The sequence below is a fragment of the Rhamphochromis longiceps genome, linkage group LG11 (assembly GCF_057381845.1).
Source record: "Rhamphochromis longiceps isolate RC_006_pf linkage group LG11, R_longiceps_female_GT1.1, whole genome shotgun sequence".
Taxonomy (NCBI): domain Eukaryota; kingdom Metazoa; phylum Chordata; class Actinopteri; order Cichliformes; family Cichlidae; genus Rhamphochromis; species Rhamphochromis longiceps.
Genome location: NC_140567.1, coordinates 30,539,682 through 30,560,169, shown reverse-complemented (window position 1 = coordinate 30,560,169; position 20,488 = coordinate 30,539,682).

The window sequence follows — 20,488 nt, the reverse complement described above, 5'->3', positions numbered from 1 at the left end:
AATGGTATGGACTCATTTATCATGTCCGTATTACAAAACAAGAAAATAAGCCTGTTGGTCTCCTGGTTTGGTATTTCCAGTCAAGAGGTTTGGAAATGAGCAAACACTAACATTAGCTAAAAATTCCATTATATAAACTGCAGGTTAGTCAGCGTGTCTCTTTGGAATACATGCACTACAGATGTTCCACTGAACATGTATTACAGTGCCTAACATAATATTCTTACACAATATTGAAATTATTTTTCAAGTTGCAGCATTTTAAAGTGTTGACTCTTAACCAAATGCAACAAACAAAGATCTTTGTTACATTTACTGTCTTCAGTTTGATTAAACTCAACAAGTCCTATCACAATCAGAAGACTTGTAAGTTGGTAAGCTTCCAAAAAAAGGTCTAAATGTAAACTTGCTGCTGTACAATCTTTACTGTGTACAGTCATATTTTATCCAACATGATATAACACACCGTCACACATGAAAATCAACTATCGTTCGCGGATCTTTAACATTCACATAACAAAACTCTGTTTTGACAATTTACTCCCCCCCCCCCCCCCCCCGTTCATTTCCTGTGTGTCCTGTTTATCAGATCAAACTGTGCCAATAACTGGCTTGAAAACCCTTAGTCTGCATGTCGTTTGCTGTTTCCTGTCTGCAGTAATGGCAGCGGCCCGTAGCAGTGTAATTTATCAGTGGTTCAAAGATTTCAAGTGACAAACAATCTAGTTCTTCACACACATTTTCCCCTCTGTTAGAGATTAAATCAGCCACGTGCGTGTTTGCCTCATGCAGGAAATCCCTCTGAAGTTTGCAAAAATGAGAACTTGTGTGCTTGTGTTCATTTTATTATCATTCATAAAAGCAAAATGAAAACTTTCTCAAGCCTTTGATCACAGACTGGAGGGCGAGAGGAAGCAAGTGAAATGATGTGAAGTGAAATGACATGCAGAATGAAGGAAATCAATTTAATATGTGAGCCCAAAAAACCCAAAAAAATGCTCCCATCTGTGTTCAAGAACAGAGTTCGGTGCGGTATGAAGTTGTCCTGCGTTGTGACAACTGAAATTGAAGTGAAACCAGAAGTCTGTGGTTCTGTTCTGGTACGAGAATCTCAAAGAAAATACCATTGGCATTACTAAAGAACTAACTTTGAACAGAACCACAATAATGTGTATTGTGGCTTACTTCATTTTCATATGTTAAAATAGTACTTTCTTGGGTAAAGTCCCATTTTTTTCTTGAATTTTAATTCCTCTTGAAATCTCCACTGAAAACTATTTCTTATTAGTCCTTGAAGTCTAGAAAATGGCATCTTCGCGGGACCTTCATGAATGAATGGATGGTAGTTGAAACCTGTCTGTGGTAACAACAGAAGGAGAAGACTGAGCACTGTGGAAGTTTAAAAATCTGAATGTAGTGTAGTATTTTCCTGCGGAAAACAAGGGCACATTAAGACATCTGGTCTCATATATCAGAGTGCAGACTGAAGCGTACGGTCAGTTCAGTCTGCATGTATTCCAGCCTGAAACAAAGCAGCATTTTTTTCCCCTTTTTTAAGCAATCACAAGCAGAATTTGTGATCAGCTTGACATTCTTGTGTTTGCAATTTAGCTTAAGTTCTCTGAAGCTCATGTAGCAGTGAGCCACTGCTTCAGGTCTCAGTTTATTCGTGCTGATTTGCCTGTGCAGACTCGCATGCACTAAGGCGACACGATGGCTGCACATTCAAGTCAATCGGTCATGCTTCTTCAAGCCCTCTATCAGGAAACAACCAAAAAGAGGAACCTAATTTGAGTTACAAAAAAAAAGTCAAAACTTCACTGCACAAATCAGATATAATGCTCACAGAGAACAACAACAAAAAAAATTGTATGAGTGGCTCAAACAGAGAGGCTAAAAGCTTGGAAATAGGCATGCAGCTCCACTGTTGATGTTCCCGTGCTGTGTCTTCAGTTGGTGGATAAAATATCACAGCAACATGTTGAGTTTCTAAATGACGGATGGAACGTGGCTGAGCAGGTAAATCCTTCTTACACCTGTGTTAACATTAGTCATAGTTGATTGGATTGAAGGAGGTTGGTGCCAAATCCCCCTAAAATATTTCAGTCTTCCAAACCAGCCCAGCTTTAGAGAATGACAAGCAGTGCTGGCTTGCTTTTTGAAGAGACTTCTGTTGCAGTAAAGCAGAAGAGGTGTGACGGCTAATGATCTCAACCATCATGGACAAAGGACAAACCACAAACTTTATTTTAAAACCTTCAAACAAGTTGAAGTTTTCTTCAAACATCTCCTCGAAAACAAGATGTCCTAAATCTCAAAAATGTAAAGATTATTATATTATCTTAATATCATTTGCACATATTTTACAAAGTTCTTCAATTTGTACACACGCTTCAGTTTTCAGTAATATCCCTACTGTCTAAACTTCAAATCTCTCAGAAAAAAAATATCCCACTGTCCAAAAAAGTATTCACGTTTTACAAATGACATTGACTTACTTTTACTCTTGAAGGCATCATCTTGGCCTCCAGTAACCCTGCGAGTAATCTTGGAGTCAGTTTTGACTAGCATATGTCCTTTAACAGCACACATTCTTTCATCTGCATGATATTGTCAAAATTAGAAAAATCCTATCTCAGAGTGATGCTGAAAGTCCATCCATTTATTACTACATCTATTACTTGAGCTACTGTAATTCATTATTATCAGGTTGGCATAAAAACTACCAGAAATGCCTTTAGTTGATTTAAAATGCTGCAGAGAGCGGTCTAATAAGAACTACAAAAAGAGAACATAGCTTCTTGGCCCCCTGCTAATTCTAGAATTTAAATTCTTGAATTTAAAATCCTTCTCTTCATATACAAAGTCATGAATAATCAGGCCCCATCTTATCTTAGCTCCCAGTTTGGATTCAAGACACAGACACGCCTCCCACTGTTAAAATAAGGCTTAAAAAAAGACACGAAACAGCACATTTTTAGCAGATTTTATATAAAATTAAGAGTTTTGTAATTTATTTTGAAAAAAAAAAACTTGACTACATAACTAATGAGTTATTTTCTCAATGGCTGCAAAACTATGCTAAACTTTGGTTAGTGCAGAGGTCTGCAACCTTTAACACCCAAAGAGCCATTTGGACCCGGTTTCCATGCAAAAGAAAACACTGGGAGCCGCAAATTCTTTTTGACATCTAAAATGAAGATATCACTGTATATATTGTTTTTTACTTTTATGCTTTGTGTGAACAACTAAGGTGTGTTTCTTATGAAATCCATGAAGAGCTACAGAGAAAATTAAATTTTATTTATGTAATTAACACATTTTGAACTCTTAAAGAAATATAATAAAAGGAAAGACACCCAGCTGAACTAAAATGATCCATGTAGCAAACAAAAACTGTTGTGAGCCGCCACCCTTATATCGCCTTTGGGCTTTTGGAGCCTTGGCCTGGCTTTTAAAAAAGTAATTGGAAAAAAAGCACTATGCTGCTAAAAACAGAAAAATAGATATTTGCAAAGTTCTGCCTAAATATGTATTTTACCTGGTTAATGTGTGTGGCGGGGCGTGGTCTGACGCGCCACTGCAGGGGAGGCGGACGCACCTGAGCAGCACCCGCAATCACGCCTCGCCGCCTTAACGTCTGTGCTATCTGTGCTGTTGTGTTGGTATGAGTCGGTCTGTGAGCTGAAAAGCTACAGCCGGCTGTATGCGAACAGCAACTGTATGTGAAAAGTGGTCAATAAAGAGATGTTGAAAAGCATGTTCATGGAAACATCGTCGGGTCTGCTGTGATATGTTTACAATGGGACTTCTGCTCCTGAACCTCTGCGCACAGCGTCTGCAAATCGGGGCTGTATGAAGTCACTTTCATCTTTACGCAGGTCTGTAAGCAGTCATCTGTGAGGCGTGAGCGGTGTTTGTTTTTAACATAGTTCATGGTGGAGAATAGCTGCTGACATAATGTGGATCCGAAGATCCATAACTGGCCTACCTGAGGTTGAAAGTCTCGATAAATGCACGGCGTTTCGGCGGGTATACCGGCATCCGTGAGTGTGACGCTTATTTTGAACGATGAAAAAATAATAGAATATAATTTCATTTTTATATTTCAATATCACAATAATCTTCCAATTTAGAACTACAAGTTAAAAAAGAACTAACATAAATAAAAAACACTTCAGCTAAATACTTCTAATTTATTTTCCCAAACCACGCAGAGCCGCACTATAAGGACTAAAGAGCCGCATGCGGCTCCAGAGCCGCAGGTTGCCGACCCCTGGGTTATTGGATGGAGCTCCCCCAGTAACGCTTGTTTTATTGTACAGCGGTTATGTCCATTTGTGTATGCATTTGCCTATGGAAAGCCTAGAGACAGGGGTTTTCAACCTATGCAAACATACTCTATGCAGCACTCCAAAACCCAAATCTGTGCAAAGGTTGAATGCTATTTGGTTAACAAGTGGGCTGGAAGGGGGAAGGGCGTGACATGCTTCTTCACCAGCAACAGTAGAGGCATGAAAAAACATCAAAGATCAGAACAGCATGAAAAGCACAGACAGTGGCTGTAGCAGATACCTTTTATTGCTTTTAACAGTCAGTTTCATTTCAGGTCCTTTTATGTTATAACTGCGCTCTTCTCCACGGCTGGCTGATGGCCCAGCAACAGCACAGTCAAGAGTAGCATACAGGCTGCTTGTTCCTCATACTTTGGACACTGCCTCCATCTGGCAGAACAGGGTCTCTGCCGGTAGACAGGCTCAGGTCTGTTAATGTAGTCTCAATGGAGAACCACGTTGTGCTTCTCTGGATCATTTGCTTAAAGATTTTCCCTGCTTAAACCTACCCACACTTACTAGATGATTTTCTGTGAGTTGGGTATTTTGGAAGTGGCAATGAGTTCACCGTGCCAAGTACATGTGGAGACCATCAGCTGCAGGTACACCTAACTGTTGCCAACAATCTAACCTCCAATCTAACTGTCCCATGTTTGAAATGTTGAATGAAATTATGTAATCTAAACAAGTCACTTTACGATTCATATCCATAGTTGCTATTTGACTAATAAGGCATAAACCTGAGATCAGACACATATAAGTATTTTTATAGTACTTTTAATGAAAGACAGTGTAATATTACTGACTTTGTTTTAAAGAAGTTACCATTCACTTGTTTGTGACTTATATTTTGACTCAGGTTACTTCACAGAAGATGGCAGAGTGTCACTCTGTTCAGATTAACTTTAAATAGACATGTAAGTCATGTCAGTCTGCTGCTGCTTTCTGAGAGGCACAATCATTTACACCTGACCTGTGAAAATAGAAAAAAATGCCAAATACAAAAGCATCCAAAGTGGCCTTTCCCCTTTTATGCTAATCCTCAGCTCTCTGTTCCTGTTACGCATATCTACACACAATAATGGTCGAGATTTTCAAAAGAAAAATTTAAATATCCTGGAGCTGGGTTTTGTGCACAGTTGAAAACTCTTGAGGTGCAATTTCAGTATACCAGCAGGAGGGCAGTGTCAGAAGCTGTGTAAAATACAGTAGGTTGTGTGACAAAAGCACAGACAGCACATAATGGTGGGGGAAGGAGTTAAATCCACTGATTTCCTGTTCTACATGTGGAGAGCACCTTTGACAGCATGTTTGTATTAATACTTATGCCGTCTTCTCAAAGACAGGAGTCCAGCTGCATTCCTTTTTCATGGACTGGAACTGTGATTCAGATGTCCGTGGTGAATCTTTGTCGACACTACAACATAACCTACATAAGTTGCCAATACCATTATCACCATTTGTGCTTTTGTGTGGTGTCTTTATATGTTACTTTCCATTTCATATTATTATCTTAGTGGGTGGATTACTTTATATTATAATTGTGGAAAACTACAGCACACGAGGAGCAGGAGGCGAATGTAAGGTAAGTTTGTTTTTGTTTTTTTCCCCCAGAGAGATATTAATGAGTATTAGGATTTCTGATCATGCCACAATAGGAAACTTAGTTATGGTTGTGACATAATGCCAATGTAGCAACCTATCATCTTGTTTATTTAACTGGGGGTAACTGTTAATCTAAATAGTGCTGATCACATCATGTGGACCTATGCAAAAACAATAGGGACATGTTCTCATTCACACATTCTTCATCTATATGCTGATCTACTTTGGTTTTAGTTTGTTGTTTTCCATTGAGTGATTAGTTCCTTCTCTAATTCTTCTCTCTAATAAGCAGCAACCAACCACCCAATCAACCCAGTGACATCATACTCTCTTACTTCAGTGCTACACTTAATACAGAGATTGTTAAATCCAGTTTTTCAAACAATGTTTAGTCTGTGACAGGAGTAGGTGTACATTGGGGTTAATACTTTACCTTACTATACTTTAGAGTAACAAGAATGTGTGTAAGAGGTGGGAACTCATAGCCTTTTGTGACTGACCTTGTTGCATTAATATTTCTGGGAGTTCCTTTCTCAAGGCCCAAATACAGGGAGGAGACTATTTAAATAAACTGCTGATTAACTATTGTTTGGGACATTTTACTGCTAATTGCATCAACAACACAGAAAAGAATTCTTCCTGTTAAAAGGGAGTCTTTCCTTCCCACTGTTGCCAAGTGCTTGTTTATTATGGATCTTTTGATTGTTTGAGCTTTCCTTCTATTACAGGGTCTTTACATAGCAATATAAATCATCCTGAGGTGACTGTTGTTGTGAATAGGTACTACATAAACATAACTGAATTGAATTCAAGTTAATTTGTGTAAAGGTTCTGACGCCTCTTCAGTACAATTGACCTTATTTTAGAGCACCGCCTCATTTTCTGTAAGTGCCCGCACATGTATGCATTTATTATAATAAGTCCCTAAATATAAATGTAATGCCCTCTCTAGGTTTAAGTTATATAAATATCTGGAGTAAAGTACAAAAGTTTTCTCAGATTTTCTAAAAAGGTTTGGTTTTCCAAAATTTGCAAAAACTTCCCATTGTTAGGGACCTGCCCATGTTCTACCCACGTTAACTTAGTTTCAGTATTTCAGTTGTTAAAGTTTCCCAGATTATGGCTCAAATATGACATTGTCATCTATGGAAGCAAGTTGGAAAAGGTTTAATAAACCAAGGTGTCTTTTATTCTGGTTAATTACCATAATATGCCATAACAGGCCTTGGCTCAGTTACATTCACTGATGATATATGTTTTTACCCAGCGGCAGCTTTGCTAAATATACCCGTTGTACTACACACACCTTGACAACCTGCGATCACACTGGGCTCATTTCATTATGCTGCATGATGGGATTTCACCACATGCAAACGGGTTTAATTAAGCCGAAAGTTATTAGTCAGTGGAGTGTGAGTGAATGGATATGTAAATGTGCAGTGGTGCAAAGAAAAATCTGATCGCATGTATAATTGGATGCAAGATAAAGAGGCTTAATAGCACGGTGGTGAGCTTGCAGTGTGTCATTAGCTGACAGATAGATGCAATGTAAACATGATTGCCTACAAGTTTATTCAGACAGAAGTGATCGGATTATCTGAAATCATTTTCACAACAAGGTAAAGACAAAAGGTTAAAATAAAGATCTAGAATTAATAAGAGATTTCATTTCAACAAGTTTCCTCTTAACCTGTAAAAAGTTCAGAATCACGTTATCGAGACTCTTCCTTGTTCTCTCCTGCCGAGGAGAGAGGAAAAAAGCGAGTGAGCTGTGATGAAAGAGTGGACTGAGTGGTTTTGACAGGACATTCGACACCGTCTTCTCCGTCACACTGCTTCACTGTAGGCCTTGACTGCGGTGATTTAGCTTCAGACAGCTGTCAAGTACAGAGTAAGAGGAAGGCGGAGGAGGAGTGGGTCGGAAAGGTGATGGTTTAAATCCCCAGACTGAATAGGGCAAAGGTAGAAAAGTGAAGGTCTCTAAAATCAAACTCCAGAACCTAATATGGTTTGATAGACACATCAAATCAAACTGATGCGGTAATGCTAAACCAGCTCTGTTCTAGGATGCCCTCTGGACCCAGTGGAGGTGGTGAGTGACAGGAGAACGGCGGCTAAGCTGTCATCCCTGATGGAAAACATCTCCCACCCCATGCAGCAGACTGTGACAGCACTGAGCAGCTCCTTCAGTGGGAGACTGCGGCACCCACGGTGTGGGACGGAGAGATTTCGCAGGTCTTTCCTCCCCACTGCTGTCAGACTCCATAATAAAGACTTTAACTGATCAAGCACACACATCCATACATATGCAATAATACTAAGTGCAATAATCCTTTCTGTCATCGTTGTATTTTTACTCAGTTGTATATAGTATTTGTATTCTATTTTTATCTTATTGTATATTTATTTTATTTTATTCTACTGTATATAGTATTTTATTTTATTCTATTCTGTACAGTTGTGTACTGTATTTATTCTTATTGTATTCTAATTTTTGCCTCATAACTTTTGCACTGTCCACTTCCTGCTGTGACAAAACAAATTTCCCACGTGTGGGACTAATAAAGGTTATCTTATCTTATCTTATGTGAATTGTTAAAAGAAGGTTCTAATAATTTACATGATAGCAAATTAACAACCAGTTAACTATAGCTGACGATCATTTATTGCTTTACCAGATGCTTTGTAACCCTCATGCAAGCTCCTACAAGCTTTCAGTTCTTGAGGGGAACAGACCAAGTGTATGACAGTGATACTGACAGTGAGAACATTTTGTTTGCTCCACACTTTGGAGGGAAAAACATTATGGTTATGTACCTTGCATTTATTTATACACTGAGACATGCCTTCGGTATGATAAAGGGAGCCTAAATCGACAGAGGATCTTCATGAAGTGCACAACTGGTGCTGACTGATGCCTGACAAACTGTCAGCCCGGGTGTCAGACAGGACGGATCAGTTCTTCTAACCAGTGGACTAGTCAAGTATTTCCCTGGACATGGTGTTGTTCTGTTGCTGTTCGGTTTGCTTATAAGAGATCATCTGATTGTTGGGATTTTCTCTGTTTTCTTTGTATTATTGTAGGATCTTTACCTCACAATATAACATGCTTTGAAGCAACTGTTTGACTAACAAAATAAATAAATAAATAAATAAATGGATAGATAAATAAAATTGAACTGAACTGCATCACAAACTTGAATTAAATTGAATTCAGTTTTGACTTTTATGACTTTTTTTTATCACCAGAAAAAACAGATAACAGACATAAGATTATATTTAATAAGTTTGCTTTGCCTCATTCCCTGTATTGAAATCGCCCAACCACACAGTCAGACATGATCATCAGTAGCACCAACACTCTTCCCTATTATCTCATGAAAGGTCATTGTTTATTTGTAAAGTTTCTTTCATGAAGTTTTGTGCTAGGCTCATCATAGGACCAAGGAAGTTTTTAGAGAGGAGTCTCAGAGGTAATATTCTCTGGGAATAGAGCTTATGATATTCACACAGATATGAACAAATGTGCACTTGATTTCAGCCAAATGGCAGAGAATGCCAATCACACAGATGGACGGAGGAGACCACCAGCAGCTTTGTTGGAGTTAGTGGGGTTCAACACATGTACAGTGATATGAATACCACAGCTATCGCTTCCTGTGACCTACATAAATATCTAGATATCCATCCAGATTTCTTTGTTTTCTTTTTTCTGTTCATTAACATAAATATCGAATCTGCCAGTCACATGACAACAGCTCCATATATTTGAGCATCCAGACATGGTCAAGGCAACCTGCTGAAGTTCAAACAGCAGGGGGAAGAAAGGTGATTTCAGTGACTTTATAGGTGGCATGGTTGCTGGTGCTGATGAGCTGGTCTGAGTATTTCAGGAACTACTGACCTACTGGAATTTATTTATTCAAAGATACCCTGAAAGCACAACTGAACCTTGAAACAGCCTTCCTGCAGCAGTAAAAGACCATACTGGATGTCACAGCTGATAATATGAGAATGAGGCTACAATTTCCCTGGGTCATGGAAACTGAACAATACACAGCAAAATCTCCAGTGTTAAATTAACACTGGAGAGTGTCTATATGGGTCCACACCTCTGAGTGTTAAATACAACACCGTTGAGTGTTAAATTAACACTTTTGACAGTGTTATATGTTTGGAAAATAACTCAAAATGTTAGAAATATTCCAGTGTTAGAAAATCAGCACTGCTCAGTGTTAGCCATTGTTAATCTTCAAAACTGACTAGGTTACTTTTAAACATATAACACTGTCAAAAGTGTTAATTTAACACTCAACAGTGTTGTATTTAACACTCAGAGGTGTGGACCCATATAGACACTCTCCAGTGTTAATTTAACACTGGAGATTTTGCTGTGTAGAAGACTGGAAAAACACCTTGTACAGAACAGAGTCGGCATCAGTAACCACAGATGTGACATTGGTTGCCAAGTGGCTTGCAGAGCATAACAATATTGTAGGTGAGTGGAGAGAGGTTAAATAAGTGCAGTGCATGTGAGACTTGACGATAGGATCAGGGTCCTTCAGCATTTACCTGGAATTAAGGAACCCAGAGCCACCCACCATTATATAACATGTAGTGGTATTGTAACAAGTTACTAAGTGCACTTACAGTATTGCTCAAAACAACAGGAAGCACTAGCTATACTTTAGTTATCATAGTGTGTCTAGGTTATAATCATAAAAGCATAAAGTTTTAAAAATCTTGGTTTTTGTTAAATTACTTTTAAAATCTGCCACACTTGGAGATATGAGAGCAGTGGTAAAGTTAGGTTAGTGCCAGATCAGGCGCCAGTGAACCGTTATCCTCATCCTCTCAGTCAGCACACATGGTTTAAATTAAGAAGAGGAAGACGACTAGGAGGAAGGTGAGTGACAGTTATCCTCCACCCTCCATCTGTCCAAAATGTCAGGCAGCAATCTGAGAACCATCAACCTGATGGACAAGTGAGGAACACGTGTGTGTGTGTGACCGTGTGTGTGTAGCAGATGAATTACAGGCTCCAAGTGACATTTTCAATTGAGTGGTATTTCCCTGTAAGTACAAGGCTGAATCTCACTGCAGCAGGTGAGTGACGAGTTTGTGACAGTCACAAACTATGTAATTTCTACTCTCTTTCTTGCTCACACACACACACACACACACACACACACACACACACACACACACACACACACACACACACACACACACACACACACACACACACACACAGATGTGCACATGTGCGCACACACACACAATTATGACCAGCAACAGTAATAATTATGGCTGATGAATGAGTAAAAAAAGAGAAAACTGGCAGAGTAAAACACTTGATGTTGATGGCCATTTAACTCTTCAGTGTTGGAACAGAGACAGCACACACACACACACACACGCACGCACGCACGCGCGCGCACGCACACACACACACACACACACACACACACACACACACACACACACACACACACACACACACACACACACACACACAAATAGAGGATTCTTTGAAGCTATTTCTTCCCACCCTGTGTTAATAATGGTGTTTTTGAAAGTGCTGTCAATCAACTGGTGTTTGTACTGCACACCAACAGAAAGACGGGTATAGGATGTGAGATAGTTTTGCATTCAAAAATAACTTTGGTGATTTGTTGAGACGGGCGAAATGGAAATGCAAAAATGTAAAAATAATTTACTCTGTCACTAAAAAGTTTTTACAACAACTTAAATTTGAAACAATGTTGAGAGTGTCAGAAGACTGGATTCAAACAATGCCTGATAGTCACTGTGGTACAATCGACCCACAGTGCATTCCTATGGATAAGCAGCTGCACTTGTGGATGCACTCACAAAATAGGAAAATTCTTTAATAGTTATTGAGATGATTCCATGATTTAAAAGTGAAAAGATATCCTCACCTCTCTTCTCTGGTAAAGCAGATATGCACTTAGTTCATTGTTAATCTTTCTTTCAGAATTTTTTATTAATGGTAAAAGCTGAAGGAAACAAATTTCCACCGTTTTTAGGGTTACATAAATCCTGTCATCTGTGGCACCTTCAGGCCATGTGCAGTGGAAGAGACCAGAAAGAGAAAGAAATGTCAAAAGTTGGATTAAGACAACAAGAAGTCAGATACCTGGTTTCCACTGACACAGTGACAGTGTGGAGACAGTTCTGCCTTAGCACATTTTCAGAAGCAGCCCACATTCATGTGGGTTTGAGTACCAAATGTTACCCAACATTACACAGCATTAGTTAGTTGGGATTATTTCATTGGCTCATCAGTCTCTCTACCAGAAACACAAGAAAGAAAATTTGGTAAAGGAATCAAAAACAACTTTTCAAAGTCACACTCCACAGTGCCACACTTGTTTGTATTCAATAGTTTGTTACACACTGTATCTGATTGCTGTGCACTGTCAGCACTATGACTTCGACATCAGCCTAAACCCTGAGCATCTGTAACATCTGAAGAGCGGGAAGTGCCCCTCCAATAAACAGTGAAGCGTGCAGAAAAACAGAGCTGCAGGCCCTCTCTTCTTTTTATGGGAGAAAAGTGACAGAGTCAGTAGATTCTATATTAAGGTCTTTTCCAGTCAGTGTTCCTACCCTGAGTCATCTCTCTCTCCTCTGCAGGCCATCCCGCTGCTGTCAACATGAGGCCAGGCTGAAATATCAGACCGATGGCTGTTTTTAAAAGTCTCACACCAGCCAATCAATCAGCTCCTGATATATTCTCGCACAATCTTTTTTTAAACATTTCTTACAAAATCACGCGTCAGGTTATTCTTATTCACTGTGAAAGCCAAAACACCACAGAAGAAGGTACTCTAGCCAGAAGAGTATGTGTCCGTCATGGTAGGAAAAAGCATGATTTTGGCCACACTGCTGCACCGTCTTTAAGCTTGGAGAGCTGCAGGCTTAAAGTTTGCACTATATCCAGGGGAAAATCAGAAATGCATTTCCTCTGATAATGTAACATGCTGTGCTCTATTAAAGTGAATTGTATCCTGTATTTGATGGTTCCAGCATTTGAAACGCAAGGAATTATTATTTTTCCTTATTTTTTTGGCTTGTAACAAATGTTGTCAAGGTGTCTTTATAATTGTAACACAAATTTCTCGTGTTTTACAAAAACATCAGTTAATCAGGAAAATAATAGATCCTCCTTAACAGAGCTGTTAAAATCTGCAAAAATAACCTTGTCTATGCTTACGCATGAGTAACAACAACATCTGTACAGGAGGTGACCGCTTTTAAGTTTTTTTTATCTTGAAATGTGTTATACAAGTGAAACTTTAAATACAGGTCTTTTATTCGATATGTGTATTTTTAGTGATAAGCAATTATTTTTTGCAGTGCGACATTGTATTTAGGTAAAAGCTGTGAATACTTACCTCAGAAAGAACACCCGGTGAGAATGAATCAGTACAATGTGGAGTGTTTTGATGGTAAACTCTGTATATTTATGCTTGTACAGTTCCGCTCTGCTATTTGTCAGATTTCTCTCAATAATCAGCTTTTTACCCTCAGACCCAGTTTTCAGCAGCGCTCAGCACCATGTGGAGCTGCAGAGCCCGCAGGAAGCTTAATGACCGTGGCCTCCTGCTCCCGGCGGCCGCTGTGACTGACGGCCTGACGGCTCTTGATGAATGATGTTCTCCGCCTCGACAGACTGAAACCAACGGCAGGCGGTGGGAGGTGATTCAGCTGCTAAACATCAACTCTCCATCCTCTGAGGCCCTGCCACTGTAATGAGCCTGCCGCTCGGTTCAGTGGAGGGCCAAGGGGGCCGAGGCCAAGAGATGAGGGCCGAGCGTGACAACTTGATGGAGCGCAAGCAGCAGAACTGGTAAGGAAATGAGGGAAAGGGGCATGTCACTGCTGTCAGGAGAAAAGCTAATTTCTCCAGGTTTCTCTTTCTAACCTTTAGCCACGGAAACTAGTTTAGCTCCATCTGTCTTCTCCTACTTTGTATTCATACACTAGAGCTGCTTTCAACTAATTACACAGAGTTTCTTGTAAAAAGAATTACAAGGAGCAAGCAAAATTGTGAAGAATTCAGAAACGAACAAAGCTGCAAGTCAAATGAACTTGTTTCTTGTACTTTTCACCAAATGAGCCATTAACTATTCTTTACGTTACATTTTTAAACAGATCAATACAGTTAAAAAAATTCTATTGTGTGTTTCAGGACCTTAAATGTTGGGGAAATAGTGACCATCAGTGTGGACAGAATAAGCAGAGCATGCACTAATGGAACAACTGAAATGACCAAATGAAAAAGGGGTTTACCAATTCATAGAACAAATACTGTTCACAAGCTGTCATTCATAAGCTCAGGCCATGTTAGATATCTTATTTTTAGACACTACCTGGACCTCCATAATTCAATTCAATTCAATTTTATTTATATAGTGCCAAATCACAACAACAGTTGCCTCAAGGCGCTTTATATGATATCAACAAATGTATTTATGGACGTTAAATGCTCTGTATTGACGTGTATTCCTGTTCTTCTTGATGTAAGGACAGCTGCAGACCTCGGCCATTAGCCACAGTAGTCCTACAGTCCTGGCATGAAATATTTTCATCCTTGAGGACTGCTGAGCTATAAAACATTTCTGTTGTCGACGTATAGTGTCACTACTAAGACCATCAATTCTTCACCATCTGCCCTTGATCAGCTCAGATGCAGAAGTCTGTGACCTCTGAGAAGGAAGTCAAACTATTAAAACTCCGCATGAGCAGATGCAAAACCAACTTTTTCTTTCTGTCTTTCTGCCTCCTCATCTAATCGCCTTCAGAACTGATATTTATTGAGTCTATGTTGATACAGTACTCACTCACTCCAATCATTCTTCCTCTCCATATAAGCTGTGAAAAAAAACTTTATGGTGACTAGATTGTATTAGCTTGCTAAGCCACAGAGGAGGTATACATCCTTATAATTGCATAGGCTAGACAAGATCCAGGGTTGCTAAGATGAAGGTGTCAACATGAGCCTGCCTTTTATATACAGTCATGTGAAAAAGCAAGCACACTCTCCTTCAATTATAAGGTTTTTGGTATCAGGACCATAAAAGTCATCTGGTCCTTACAAAGGTTCTAAAACTATTTAAATACAAGCTCAGACTAAGCATAACAGCTGACACATTACACAATGTCATTTATTTGGAAAAGAACTAAACTAATGCCGTGATTCAGTATAGATCCACGTATAGCAGAGACATACAGCAGCAATAACTTGAAATAATAATTTTTATCAGTCTCTCTCATCATCGTAGAGGAATTTCGGCTCATTCTTTACGAAGTTGCTGCAGTTATTTGAGTTTTGCAGGCCTTTATATATACACAGCTTTCTCGACTGGGACATTGTAACATTGCCCTCTTGCAATAACGAATTTTGGCAAATCTTGAGCTGTCAGACAGATGTCCTAACATTTAACACTAGAATATTTTGGTACACAGAGGAGTTCATGGTCGACTCAAAGACTGCAAGGTGCCTAGGTCCCATGGCTGTAGAACAAGCAAAAATCCTCACCCATCCAACACTTTGCTTGACATTTGGTATGAGATACTTGTGCTGATATGCTGTGTTTGGCTGGGGCCAAATGTAGTACAATACATTATGTCCACCCATCTTTACTTTAGTTTAGTTTAGCCAAAAGACATTGTAAGAGAAACGTTGAAACTTAATGACAACCCTTCCAAACAAGCCGTACATATTCAGCATTTTTCTAATTGATCTGTCATGAACTTCAGCATTTAACCTGGAAACTGAGGCCTATCCGGTTGTTCAGTGATGACGCGACGAATCCTACTTCCGGGCCTAAAGTAGTCTGCGTTTAATATGGCTTTTGTGTTGTTAACATGTTTAATGTTATGTATTTTCTTCTATTTAATCTCAAAAAGCTCCTAAAACAGTCAGTGATCACTGTTGACCTCCCTCGGCTTTTATTACCGCTAATCATTTATTTAAGCTCAGTTTTTGAAACCTTAGGATGTAACTACAGCCCAGCCCATTTCATCTTTAATAAAATGATCAGCCTTCTCCTCTACCAGGTGTAACAATTGAGTTTAACATCCAGGCATCCATGAAAACGGAATTTATGACATTTAACGGAGTTAGAAGTTAGCAGGGAGTTAGCTCGCTAGCTTCTATCTAAATACAATATAGCATGTCCTGACTGCGGGGTTTTGGAAACAAATTAAAACGTACAGCTCTGCTATCACTTCCAGCATAAATGAAGACAGAAAACTAAACAGCAGTGACGTTTGTAGGGTTACTGAAGTTGGGCTAGTTGGTATATAATGATGTGCTACGTGACCGCTAGCGACACAGCTATGTTAGCATAATATAAACAAGCTAACTTTTTTTCCACTCGATAAAAGTTAATGTGAGTGTTCTCGGTGGTCAGGAACAAATGTAATCGCATGGCAGGATGCTGTAAAAGGACCAAACTTCAGCCAGGAGAACAACTGAGATAATCCATCCACAATACGAGGTTAGTCATTCATATACTGCTGCATGGGCTGGGCTGTAGTTACATCGTAAGGTTTTAAAAACTGAGCTTAAATAAATGATTAGCGGTAATAAAAGCCGAGGGAGGTCAACAGTGGTCGCTGACTGTTTTAGGAGCTTTTTGAGATCAAATAGAAGAAAATACATAACATTAAACATGTTAACAACACAAAAGCCATATTAAACGCAGACTACTTTAGACCCGGAAGTAGGATTCGTCGCGTCATCACTGAACAACCGGATATTGTATTTAGATAGAAGCTAGCGAGCTAACTCCCTGCTAACTTCTAACTCCGTTAAATGTCATAAATTCCGTTTTCATGGATGCCTGGATGTTAAACTCAGTTGTTACACCTGGTAGAGCAGAACGCTGATCATTTTATTAAAGATGAAAGACTTCAGACAGTTTTTCAACTCTCAGTAATGCCATAGTGATCGTTTGATATATGGACCTGCAGCGGAGTTTAGACCCAGACACGGCTAGTGACGTCAGACTGAACAATCGGATAGAGTCTGAGATGACACAAATGAATGATCAAAACCAGCAAAGTGCCCAAACCTCTGCTTTAATAGAGGTGCTCACACGTGCCGATGATCAATTAATCAAGCGCATTTTATTACCAGCAACTAGTTACATTTTAGTTGTGCTTTTTTATTCTCATTCTTTCATAAAAACACACTGATGAATTTGTGCTGATTGTTTCAAAGTACTGTACATTGTAATACATTTGAAGATTTGCTGGTAACCTAAATTCCATCCCTTATTTTTTGCCCATCAGTGCAGAGTTATTTGATCCACTGTTAATGTGAAAAGATATTGATTAGTGAAGCTTTAAATGCAGGACAGCATGAACGCCGCACAACTAATAAATGTGGGCCCACCCAGGAGATAATCCATCTGTGACACTCTGCTGTTTGTCTTGGCTTTCCTCAGCTTACACTTAAACATCGACTTTTGTATGGCCGGCTTAAAAAAAGCACATAGCTCCCACACTAACACTCACATACAGATCTGGATAGAGTTACCTTCAATCTTAAGTTACAAATGTTGGCTTTGTGTGCCCTTAAGTCTTCTTTACAACACTTTCACAAATTACTGTGGTCAAACAAATAAAATCTGCAAAAAACATGATGCAGTGTGGAAAAGGAATGTGGCTATTACAGCAGTGACTTTAGGGATACAAAGTGGAGGTTTTAACACCTTTCTGGGACTCGGGGATCATTAAATCCTCAATGGGTTAAATGGCTGAATGAAAAAGAAAAATACAGAAATTGCAGCTTCACTCTTTCCACTCTCTTGTAGCTTATTATGTTTCCACTCTGTCACTGAACAGTGCAGCTGCGGAGGGTTTTTATTATCCCTTGTAATAAAAATGATAGCCTGTTATGTCCGAAAGAACCTCAGACATTCACGTTAAAAGCCTGAACAATCAAACGTGAGCGCTTTTCCGTCAATAACTCCCAACAAACCGGAGAAGGATTAATGTTCCTGCTTTATGGCTGCTGTGTTTGGAGTGTTTAGTTTTGCCATTACAGAGAGGTGGGTGGGTATTAGGGGGCTGAATTTAAAAGCACCTCGTGTGCCTGTGGACAATAAGAGTGATCACACAATTATGCTTTTGAGTTTAGTGGAAATTGGTTGTTGTGAGTTTAGCAATAAATGTGTTTGATGTTCCCAACCCAAGGCTGTTAAAATAGGAACTTCAATCACATAACATAAAGGGATTAAATGGAGAGCTGTTGGTTTCACTTTTTCATAGCGTCACACATCTATAGTGTGAAATTAATGGTGTATGCTTATGTTATAAGAGACTTTACATATGTGTGCCTGTGTAGCTGTCCTCTCTAGCTTTTAATGTGACTTGTGCAAAGAGCAGTTTTGTCACTTCCCACCATTTTATTGCTGTCAGAATTTAGCATTGGACTACCGTAGAGTTCTTGTGGAGTGAGTAGGTAATGTGTTGCATACCTACCTATGGCTTTCTCAGTTATATTTTCAAATGACATGTTCAGAAGATATCTAGAAGTAACAATTTTTACAATGGTGGTCTAGCAGTGGCAGGACACAAGTTATAGGCTACTTCAGATATACATGATCCTGTTGGATATATAACCCATTAACAAGGTTCTCTTTAAGAGATTTTTGTCTATATAGTGGAAACAGACAATGTTAAAAAGCAGTGCTTCTCAGTACCCATGTGCCACAAAAGAAACAAACTTTAACCCTTTAAGACCTACAATAGAACCAAGTCCGCCAGAGCTTATATTGTATTTTTACATGCTGTGGAGCCATTTTTGGGAGCATTTCAAGTTGCTATACATCAATACAACCATTATAGCCCAGATTTTAATAATATGTATTCATTAAGTGCATAGTAATTACATAAATTGCAAAAAAGTGCAATAAACTACAAAAAAATTGAAAATCGTTTTTGATTTTTTAACATATATTTGTAGTTAGAGAAATTTAAGAGGCTTATCCCTCAAAACTGTAAATACAAAAAAGTTGCACAAAATAGTTTCCCACCACAGGAAATTTATTTTGAGTGTCTTCATAGTTTTATTTTTGAAATACACCAATTTTTATACACTGCAGGAAAAACGAAAATAAATATTATAATGCAAATTTGCAAAAAAGCAGCATATGCATCAAAATAAACTATTTCCAGCAGTGCAATATGAGTCCTAAGCATCCCAGAAACGACACAGAAAGTCATAAAGTCAAAGATAACTTTTAAAAAGAGCAGTATAGGCCCTGAGGCCCTGATCGCAAAAAAGACTACATTTCCGCGAAAATGACATCACTTCCGGTTTCGGGCAGGTAATAGCTGAAAAAGTTCGCGCTGACGTCTATTCCAACGTAGGAAGTGTTATGAACAGCTGATCGGATCGGTAAAGTGTGTTTCTGGAATATTATGTTTTTGTTCCTGCAAGCGCTTTTTATGCAGTTTTTGCAAAGCTTTATGTGGAAGGAAACCGTGACCTAGGACAAGCTGTTGGCATAAGATGTAAGTACAACTCCTCCGGTTTCATATGCAAAAAAAAATTTTGCGCTAGCTTACGTGGTTGCAGTGCTACTGGGATTTAAAAATAGTTACGCAAAACAGAGCGTTCCCGCTCCGATCGGCTCTAAAGGGTTAAAGAGCATAGCATTAGCAAAAACATAGCATTTCTTTTTACTATGAAGTCTACTGTGTTTGTTTGTGATAGCCACAGAAAAATTACACCATTAGCATTTAAATTAAATCTTCAGATTTGCTTTTTTTGCAAAGAGGAAGTACATGAGGATTTGTGCAAACATATCTGGAAGTGGAGATATCAGCGGATAGCTTTGATTAGCCAGGATGGCAGATATATGAACCTTTGTGGAAACACAGCCATCCAAAAGAAAAAGGACTACTTTATTAGATGAAGCAAAGAAGATTGGAGGGAGAGCGACAGAGGACAGGAGAAAGAGTTGACGCCGATCAAAACAGACAGCCATCTGGTATTATTTAAACTCTATGACCAAATAACAACACCATCCAGCCTGTTAACCAGCTTAGTATTTTTATTTGAGTGTACTTTTCCACTGAAATGTGTCATTAGATTTAAAAGGGCATTCTTAGGATTTTGAAATGTTTGTGGGCTACAGTATGAATACTGTTAGCATTAACCATGTCGCTAGCTAGTGGCATTAGCATGAGTTTTAACCTGAAAACAAACAGTAATTACATAACATAATAAGAACATAATTACATCATCTCCTTAGGGATTAATGAAGGATTTTGATTCTGAAGAAATATCCACAAACAAACAATGAATGTACTGTATTTATGAATTCAGTTTTTTGAGGCAATTTTGTAACAATTAGCCACGTCATTAGGAAAAATTACTGAATGGCTTAAATTACTTAAAAACACACGCAAATATTTGCTAATTAATTATCAAGATCATCATCAAAAGTAAGAAAAATAAGGGGAAATAGGGGGGAAAAAAACAAGCTGACATCTGAATATCT